Genomic DNA, 9,877 nt, shown 5'->3' with positions numbered 1-9,877 from the left:
ATATATGAACTGATGTTTGTGACTCAGAACTGCCGAACTACCCCTTAGAAAGGCTGGCTGCAGTTAATCCTTTCCCAAATAGTTATTAGCAATTTCAAAATTGAACACTAGATGGAACACTTGCCTGGTTCGTGTCTGTATAGTATTGTCTTTCCAAACAAAATTTCCCAAGATTATCATCATCAGACACAAAAGTTCATTTAAAATCAATTAACTCATGGTAGGAAATGTGGTTGAAAGAGCAATCTGAATACTACCATTTGCAGGGATTTGCTTGTAACATTGAACAGATTTGTTTTTAGTTAAGCTTTTTTTAAATAGACAAAGAAGTTCTGAAATTTATCATGGGTTGAATTTAGAGGTTATCTAGCCCAACTTTCTCATTTTACAGAACAGGCAACCTAGACTTGGGGATTGGTCAAAGATTTAACTGTATAATCACTTTAAATAATTTAAGCTCAAATGAATTGTCTAAGAAAGGCACTGGATAGATTTCTTGCCAAACTTGGAGTCAAGAAAGAATGGGGTTTATTTCTGACACCAATTAGCTGTGTGACCAAGGACAAGTCATTTCGCAGTGTCCCAGACACTCTCTCAGACTATAAAAATAAGTTATAAATGAATAGTCAGTCTACATTAGTGGAGAGCATCTCTACATGAGTCTCTACTCCCTTCCCTCAAATTATCTGCCTCTTAAAATGAGTAACCATTTTGAAATAGATTTCTGGTTAGCAGATTAAGAAATGTGCTAGTTAAAAGCAATGCATATGGAATAGAAGTATGTATATTTCATCAGATAAAAGTGAATAAGGGAGTATGGATTGTAGGTTTATCCATGTATAATATTGTTTAAGGTTGGGGGGAGAAGTAGACATGTAAGCTCTGTCTCAAAGGCCAGCTCCTTCACAAAATCCCATCCTACTCTATGATGATTTCTCCCTCTAAACTTCTTTTTGCTTTTGTCTGTAGGCATTCAGTTATCTCTTAAAGGTCTAGCAAAAGGATAAAATACCTTGATATCCTACAATATTATACATATATTTTCTGCATTTCTAAATGTCTATATCATCTGCTGGTCTTCATGTATCTTCTGTGACTTCTGTGAAACTCCTCTAAAATTCCCATTTAATTTCCTATGCTGACCCATGATATAGCAAAACTAGATTGTAAAATTAATGAGGAAGAGATTATGCTTTACTATTTTTTTGTATTTTGCATTGCATAATATAGTGCTTGGGACATAGTCAACAATTTATATTTATTCCAAAAAAAAATCCCACACATAAGGAGGATTTTCATATTTCTCGGGAATACTTCTATTGAAGAGATCATAGACTTTGGAAATATTTTGGAGGAAAATGATAATGAATATTAAGACCATTTAAATTTGAAGCAGAGCAAATGGATGTTCAATATCAATATATCTACTCCTACTGGCAGTTATTAGCAAATTTGGAGAGAGTTTGAGAGAATGCTGTACAGGGAATTCAAAAGTGAATTCCTACTTCCATCCACAATCAGCCTTTCAAAAAAAAAAATGCTCAAAACATTATAATCAAGTTAAAGTCTTTAGTTGAGAGAGGTTCATGAGGAATCACTGTTTTATTTAATATTTTTAAAACCTCTAAAATTTTCTGGTTATTTTTTTGAAATTATGCTTGAACAGAGAAGACAGAATTGGAATCAGCAAGCCTCTGTGTTCTCCTCAGTCTTTTTTATTCTAACATCCTTCACTTGAGAAATTAGAATTTCGTATAAATCCTCTTAACAACTACACAGGTGAATGATCAAATAATATAGATTCTACATTCTTCAATGCTACTGAGTACAAGATTGGATTAAAGAAATAAGTCAGTTGTAAATAAGGATGGTTAAATATCCATCCAGATTGAAAGAGCAAATAACTCTATAACATCTCTAGAGTACAGTTCCATGAGGAAAGAAATTATCTCCTTTTTGGGGTGTGGGAAAGGAGGAAAACCTTTGTTTTTCAATCAACAAGAATTTGTTTGTTTTTTTTTTTTTGAAATGTTAAGTTCATTATAGCATTTATTTACTATTTTAATTTAAAAAACCTTTTCAATCAGTGAAAATCTGCCTTCTATCTCCCTTCCATACTCCACCTCATCGAGAAAGAAAAACAAAATTTCTGTTACAAAAATAAGTAGTAAAGCAAAACAATTTTCCTACTGACCACATAAAAAAGTCTGTCTTCATTCTGAATCCATCACCTCTCTTTCAGAAAGTGGTGTAGCATGTGGAAATATGCTGGAGTCAATTCTACCAGTCTTTAAAATTTTCATTACAAGTATTTACAGCTCAGAAATTGGCAAGTGCTACAATTCATTGCTTGATTTATTGTTTTGTTGATTGTCTAGAATTAACAATGCAGGTTAAACATCAGAGTCTATTGTGCTTTTTGGAGAACCTATTATTAAACATTCACCAACATATCCTTGATAGCATGAGTAATCTGGAATTGTGGTTGGTCATTGGAATGATCAGAGTTCTAAAGACATTCAAAGTTGTTTGTCTTTACAATAATGCTATCATTGTAAACATTTTTCTCCTGGTTCTTCTTGCTTCACTCTGAATCAGTTCATACAAGTTTTCCCAGGTTTTTTTTTCCCCCTTGAGTCCATCATCTTTTTGTCAGGAATAAAAAGTGTGTTTATCATTGAAATGTTGGAATTATGATCAGTCATTGCATTGATTAGAATTTTAAAGTTATAACTTTTTATTGACAAAACATATGCACAGATAATTTTTCAACATTGACCCTTGCAAAAACTTCTCTTCCAACTTTTCCCCTCCTTTCCCCCACCCCTTACCCTAGATGTCAGGTAGTCCTATACATGTTAAATATGTTAAAGTATATGGTAATTTCAATATATGTATACATATTTATACAATTGTCTTGCTACACAAGAAAAATCAAATTTAGAAAGAAGGTAAAAATAAGAAAGAAAAGAAGAAAACAAAGATGCAAGCAAACAATAACAGAAAAAGTATAAATGCTATGTTGTGGTTCACACTCATTTCCCAGTGTTCTTTCGCTGGGTGTACCTGGTTCTGTTCATTATTGATCAATTGGAACTGATTTGGATCCTCTCATTGTTGAAGATAGCCACTTCCATTAGAATTGATCCTCCTATAGCATTATTGCTGAAGTGTGTAATGATCTCCTGGTTCTGCTCATTTCACTTAGCAGAATTTTTAAGTCTTTTAAATTTGTTTGTATTATGTTGTTGTTAATATTATGAATTATTCTCCTGGTTCTCTCTTCAATCTACAATTAGTTCATTCAAGTCTCCATAGTATTTTCTTAAACTGTGTCTCACTTTCTTACAGCACAATAATATTCCATTACGTTAATATACCATAATTTGCTCAACTATTGGTTGAACATCTCCTTCTTAGTTTCTAGTCCTTTGCAAACACAAAAAGAACTGCTACATATAATTTTGTACCTGACAGTCCATTTCCTCTTTGTTTTCTTTAAGGAACAGGCCCAGTTACAGAACTGCTGGGTCAAAAGCTATACATGTTAGTGAATTTTCTTGGTATAGTTTCAAATTGCTTTTCAGAAATACTAGATCAGTTTTAATAATATCTGTTTCCTTTAATATTCCTTTAATAATGTCTGTTTCCTTCTAGGTTCTCCAACATTTGTTGTTTTCTTTTTAGGTCATCTTTAATGAAAAGTGCAATCTTTAGCTCATCTTTGCCAATCTAATAGCTATATCTGATAGGTAAGATGAGATAGAACTTTTGAGTTGTTTTAATTTGCCTTTCTTTAATTATTAGTAATTTGAAGCATTTTTTAATATACTATTGGTAGACTGGCTTTCTTCTTTTGAAAACAATCTGTTCGTATGCTTTGACTATTTAGCATTTGGGGAATAGCTCCTATTAATATAAATTTGAATCTACTGTTTTGCATTCACTCCTTCCAAAATAAAACCTTTATCTGCCATGAAGACTCCCCCCCAGTTAACTACTTCTTTTCTACATTTAACTTCATTGATTCTATTTGTGTGAAAACTTAATTTTATAGAATCAAAATTGTCCATGTTATTTTCTGTAATGCTGTTTTTTCCTTGTTTGGTCAAAAACATTTACTCTATCCACAGATATGACATATAAGTTTTTTCTTTGTTCTTTAATTTGTCATATGACCTATTATCTCAGCCATGTATTTATTTGCCATTTATTGGAATTGTATGGTGAGAGGTATTGGTCTAGACCTACTTTTAGCAAGACTGCTTTCCAATTTTCTCAGAAGTGTTTGTCCTTTAGTGAGTTCTTTCCCAAATAGCTGCAATTTGGGGGTTTATCAAACACTGGACAATTGGGCTTGTTTGCTATTTTGTGTTTGTAATCCATTCCACAAATCAATCTTTTAATTTTTTAACCAGTACCAAATAATTTTAATGGTTTATGTTTTGAAGTAAGATTGAGACCTCAGACTGCTAGGTCCCCTCTTTCCTATTTTTTCATTGAAATTTTCTCTTTGAGATTTGTTCTACCAAATATGAGTTCTTAACCTGTGTTTTGTGAATTTTTAAAATGCATAAAATAAGAATTACACCAGATTACAAAAAGTCAGTTATTTTAGAAGACATTTTCAACATGTTCTTTTAAAATAATTGGCTTTTTGTAATCTGGTGTAATTCTTATTTTAAACATTTAAAAAATATTATTCAGAGGTTCACAGGCTTCTCCAAATAGTTAGAAATTTCTGTTCCAGATAAATATTATTTTTTTCCTCCTAGCTTTAGAAAGAAATCTATTGGTATGATAGTGAACAATTAATTCAGGTGTTATTGTCATTTTTATTATATTGCCTCAGGCTGCTATGATCAAATGATATTTCTTCATTACCTTTGAGTCTGTTTATTTCTGTAAAGTGTTTTGTTGTATTTATATAGTTCCTGTGTATATATTGGCAGATAAACCTCTAAGTGTTATACATTCTGTGTTTATTTTAAAAGCAATTTCTCCTTTTATTTCTTTTTGTGATTTTATTGGCAATATCCAGAAGTGCTGAAGATTAGATAAATCCAATTTTATATCCTACTAGTTACAGCTTAAATTAATTTTAGTTGACTTTCTAAGTAAACCATCATTATCATCTGTAAAAATGATTTTGTTTCATTTTTGGCTATGCTTATTTTCAATTTCCTATTAGCATCATAATAAGATAGTTAACATTTCTAGCATGATATCAAGTAATAATGGGCATCCTTGTTTTACTCCTAACCTTATTGGAAATGATTCTAGTTTTATGGGGGGGATCCATTACATAAGGCTATCTTAAAAGTGTTAATGCAATTGGGATTTCCTATATAATGCTCAATCTTGATTTTAAATATACTATTTACTATATTAAAGAAAAGTCCATCGATTACTATGCTTTTCAGTGTTTTGAACAGAAATGAGTCTGTTAAGTTTTGTGTAAGCTTGTTAGTTTTTGTGTTAACTTTGTGTTAAGTTTTTTTAATTGTTCTTTTTAGTAAAATGGTCTAGCATGTTCATAGTTTTCTTAGTATGCAACAACCAAGCAATGCTGGCATAAATCTAACTTGGTCACACTATATAATCTTTTTGATATATAGATTTAGCCTCTTTAAAAATAATTTAGATTTCTTATATTGATATTTAGTAGGGATATTTGTCTGTAGTTGTATATGTGTGAGGGCGTTTTGACTTTCTTTAATTATCAAGATCATATTTGTATCCTATGGATAGAATTCTTTCTGTTTCTACTTTTTTGTATTCAGTTTATAATTGCAAAAACTGGTTTGGTAATAATGGAATTAGTCACTCTTTGAATGTGTAATAGAATTCACTTACAAATCCTTTTTTTCCTGTTTTGTTTGTTTTTGTTTTGTTGTATTTTGTTTTTTAAATTTGGGGTACTCATTTTGCTTGTTCAATTTCTTTTTCTGAGATTGAGTTTATTTTAAATTCTCTTATTTTTTAGTCTGATAATCTGAGTACTTAAAAAAAATTTTTTTTGGTAAATGTTCATCCATTTCATTTAAGTTCTCAGTTTGATGGGAAGATAGCTAGGTTAAATAATTTTTTTATTTCTTCATTCATTGTGAATTACTTTTTGTTTTTGACACTGGCAATTTCTTTTTCTTTAAAAAAATCTAATTAGCTAACAATTAGCTTACTTTATTGCACCCTAAAAAGCAATCTTTTTGTTTTGTTTACTTAATGGGCTATTTTGCTTTCATTTTAATATTTTTAATGTTAGAATTCATTCATATTTTGGTATTTCATTAGGGTTTAAATTTTTTTTCCCCTATATTTACATTTTTAAAATGTATGTTCAATTCATTGATCTTTTTGTTGTTACTGAGGAGTTCAGAAGTATAAAAGATATAAAGTTTCTTCCCCCCCTCCCCAGGCAATTGGGGTTAAGTGACTTGCCCAGGGTCATACAGCCAAGAAGTGTTAAGTATTTGAGGTCAGATTTAAACTCAGGTCCTCCTGACTTCAGGGCTATGCTCTATCCACTGTGCCACCTAGCTGCCCCAGATATAAAACTTCTAAAGATTGCTTGGCTTCATCCACAAGATTTTGGTTTGTTGTCTCATTGTTGTAATTTTTAAAAAATTAAATCATCTACTGTTTCTATGATTTGTTCTTTGGTCCACCAATTCTTTAGAATTAAGTTACTTAGTTTCTTTCCCCATGGGTTGTCTATAAATGCAGTGTTTGTTGAACATTAGTTTTTACATAAATTAACATTAACCCATACCCTACAAAATCCTATTTATAGTAGCATATTTTCAGTTGGTATGGATATTTTGCACTAAAACATTTATCAAAATTATAAATGCATATATATGGTATCTGATTTTTCCACTAATATTGCACATCTAGAAAGAAATCATTTAGTATAACTGCAAATTATTCAGAAGCACTGATAAACAAAAACTATATTTTGACATAGCAATAATCATTTCATAATGGAAGAAAAACTTCATAACTATACCATCACTAGTGTAAGATATTCATTCTTAATTTTTTTTGAAAGGTTTTACACCAGTAAAAAAATGAAATAATTTATATTGTTATTTTACCAGAAACAAGCTCTTTAATATTAGTATCATACTGTGCAAAGTATAGCTTCACATTTTAATTCTGGTGTTTGGTTTATCAGGAGTTTGAAAACTGTATTAACTGTACATAAGGAGCTTAACTTCTTTCTATATCTTTTGTTGTTCTTGTTGTTGTTAGATCTAGATCTGAAAGAGGCAAAATGAGGTTCTCTCCCCATTATAGTTTTACTATTCCTCCCTGAAACTCATTTAACTTTTTCTTTGGTATTTGTTTGGTTATTGTTAAGTATTGTTAAGTATTGACATTAATTCATTTTCGATGGAGTCTTTAAGCATAATGTGGTTTCTTTCTTTTCTTTTTTTTAACTTTTAACCAAGTCATTTTTGGTTTCTATCTTGACTGAAATCATAATTTTTACCCCTGTTCTTTTTGAGTCTAACTGAGGTATATAGATTTTGGTCTAACTCCTCATTTGTACTGTGTGAATCTTTGTTTCAAGTACATTTCTTGTAAAAAAAAATCGTTATGGACACGCATGGATGTAATTTCTTCTACTAATATATATACACTTTTTTGATTCGATAATTTGTTGTTAAATATTTTGAATCTTCCCTGATGTTCTGTTGGCACATGACAATGTTTTTTCTGCTTGTTTTATATCGTTTTCTTTTTCTTTTTTTTTTAAATAAAACAAATTTTAAAAATCTTGTTGGATTTTGCTAATTCATTTTGTTACCCTCTTCCATTTTGTCTGTCCCATTCACAATCATAATTATGAGATTTGTCTATTTTCTTCTATTGTCTTTTGTTTTTTCATGTTTATTTCCCTTTGACAAAGATGAAAGTAGAGGACTGTGTATTAAATACTATGATTTATGCATCATACCACTTATTTCTATACCACTTTGCCTCTCTTTCTTTCTCTCCACTGCAGACTATCTTTTATTTTCCTTTTAAACTTCCCTTCACAATTTAGCTTTTGAAATTAAAATTTGTTTTGCATTTTACTAATCCCTCCTTTACTAATCCCTCTTATTCAACATTCACTCTCTCTTGCCTTCTTTACAAGGATTTTAAAAAACTGGAAAAGTATACTTGAAAAAAGGTATTAGCTCAGTGGAATTGATGAGATAATGGCTCTCTAGTTCACATATATCTAGTATGATGTGATATATTCACTTTAGTTTGATATGATTATATAATCACTCTAGTTGGATATAATGATATAATTACTCTAGATTGGCTTATACTCAGTATACTGTATGATGTAATTGTATTAAGGTCTTTAAACTGGGGACAAAATCAGACTCAGGCAGAGAATGGTTGAGACTGGCAGACTGTCAGATTGCTGGAGGAGACTGGGTCAGACTATGACAGACACAGACTGTGAAGGTGACAATAAAGGCTTTGGACCCTATTTTTGTTGATCCTTGTGGGGACTATCCTGATGAGACCAAGACCAGTCTCTAGGACCTCCACATATTACATTGAACCAATTGGGGTTCAGGTCTGACTTCAGGGCTGGTGCTCTATCCACTATACCAACTAGCTGCCCCCCTTGCAGTGTTTTTTAAAGAAGGTAATACATGATTTCTATTTTTATTTTGCCATCTGGTTGTGTCTGAATAGTTGTTATTCATGATTTTTGAAATAGGGAACCCAGGATTATTTTTTTAGTCATAACTTTCAAGTAATGTAGCAAGTTAAATTCTGTGCCCTTTTATTTGGTTCTTGTTTGATGCTGATTTTTTATTCTCTAGATTTGACTATTGTTTTCTCCAGGTACTGTATTTTTCAGGAATTTCAGAAGCATCTTTCAGTGTGTCCCAAGTAGTCTGATTAGGGAGTTGATCCATCACTGCCCTTCTAGTCTAGTAGCTAACATTCATATGATGCTTATTGAGATAATAATGGTTCTCTCTAGTGCACTGAAGAAAGTAGAGGCAGAAGCAAAGGACAAAGCTGCAAGAGCTCTTGGTACCAAGCAGAGAGAGAGGCCTCTAAGAAAACTATCTGGGCTATATTGAAGGACACAATAAAAGATTGGAACTTTTAGCACCTGGCTGCATTTGAGTGAATATTATTTTTAGCTGAAACTAAGGCTGCCTCCAGAAAACCTCTCCAAGAAACCTGCTCCCAGAGAGAACCATTATTATTTTAAAAAGATCACCACAACTGTGTATCCTCGGGGAAGTCATTTGACAGTTCTCAGATTTATTTTCCTCATCTATAAAATGGGGATAAAAATAGGAGTTATTTCATAAAATCGCCAGGAAAAAAAATGAAAAGATATATAATTGCTTTGAAAATTTTAAATTGTTATATAAATGCTAGCTATATGTTGATCATGATAATAATGATCAATAAATAATTTAAGAGTTGCCTGAGGCAGTGGTATCAAACTCAAATAGAAACTGGGGCCACTAAGCAATATAATGTTATTTGTGTTTTATTGTATTTCTACTTATTTTGTTAAATATTTCCCAGTTATATAGTTATCTCATTTGATCATCACAACAATCCTGTGAAGAATGTGCTATTATCATTCCCATATTTCAGATGAGGAAATTCAGATAAAAAATTAAGTGGCTTGACTAAAGTCAAGAGAGTTAGGTCTATTGCAAGAACTACCTGCCTCTAGGTGTGGTTTTCTATCCGCTGAACTACTGTCCTGAACTTTACAAACTTCTGACTCTGCTTTGGTTTGGGTGCCATGAGGCTTGTCTCTGGTTGGTGTGCCAGTTGACTACAGCTAGTTCCAGCTCATCAATTACCCAGAAGGCTCTAGAGGTTCAGTGCA

Source organism: Sarcophilus harrisii, chromosome 4 (genome assembly GCF_902635505.1).
Source record: "Sarcophilus harrisii chromosome 4, mSarHar1.11, whole genome shotgun sequence".
In the NCBI taxonomy this organism is placed as follows: Eukaryota; Metazoa; Chordata; class Mammalia; order Dasyuromorphia; family Dasyuridae; genus Sarcophilus; species Sarcophilus harrisii.
This window is presented reverse-complemented; position numbering follows the sequence as displayed.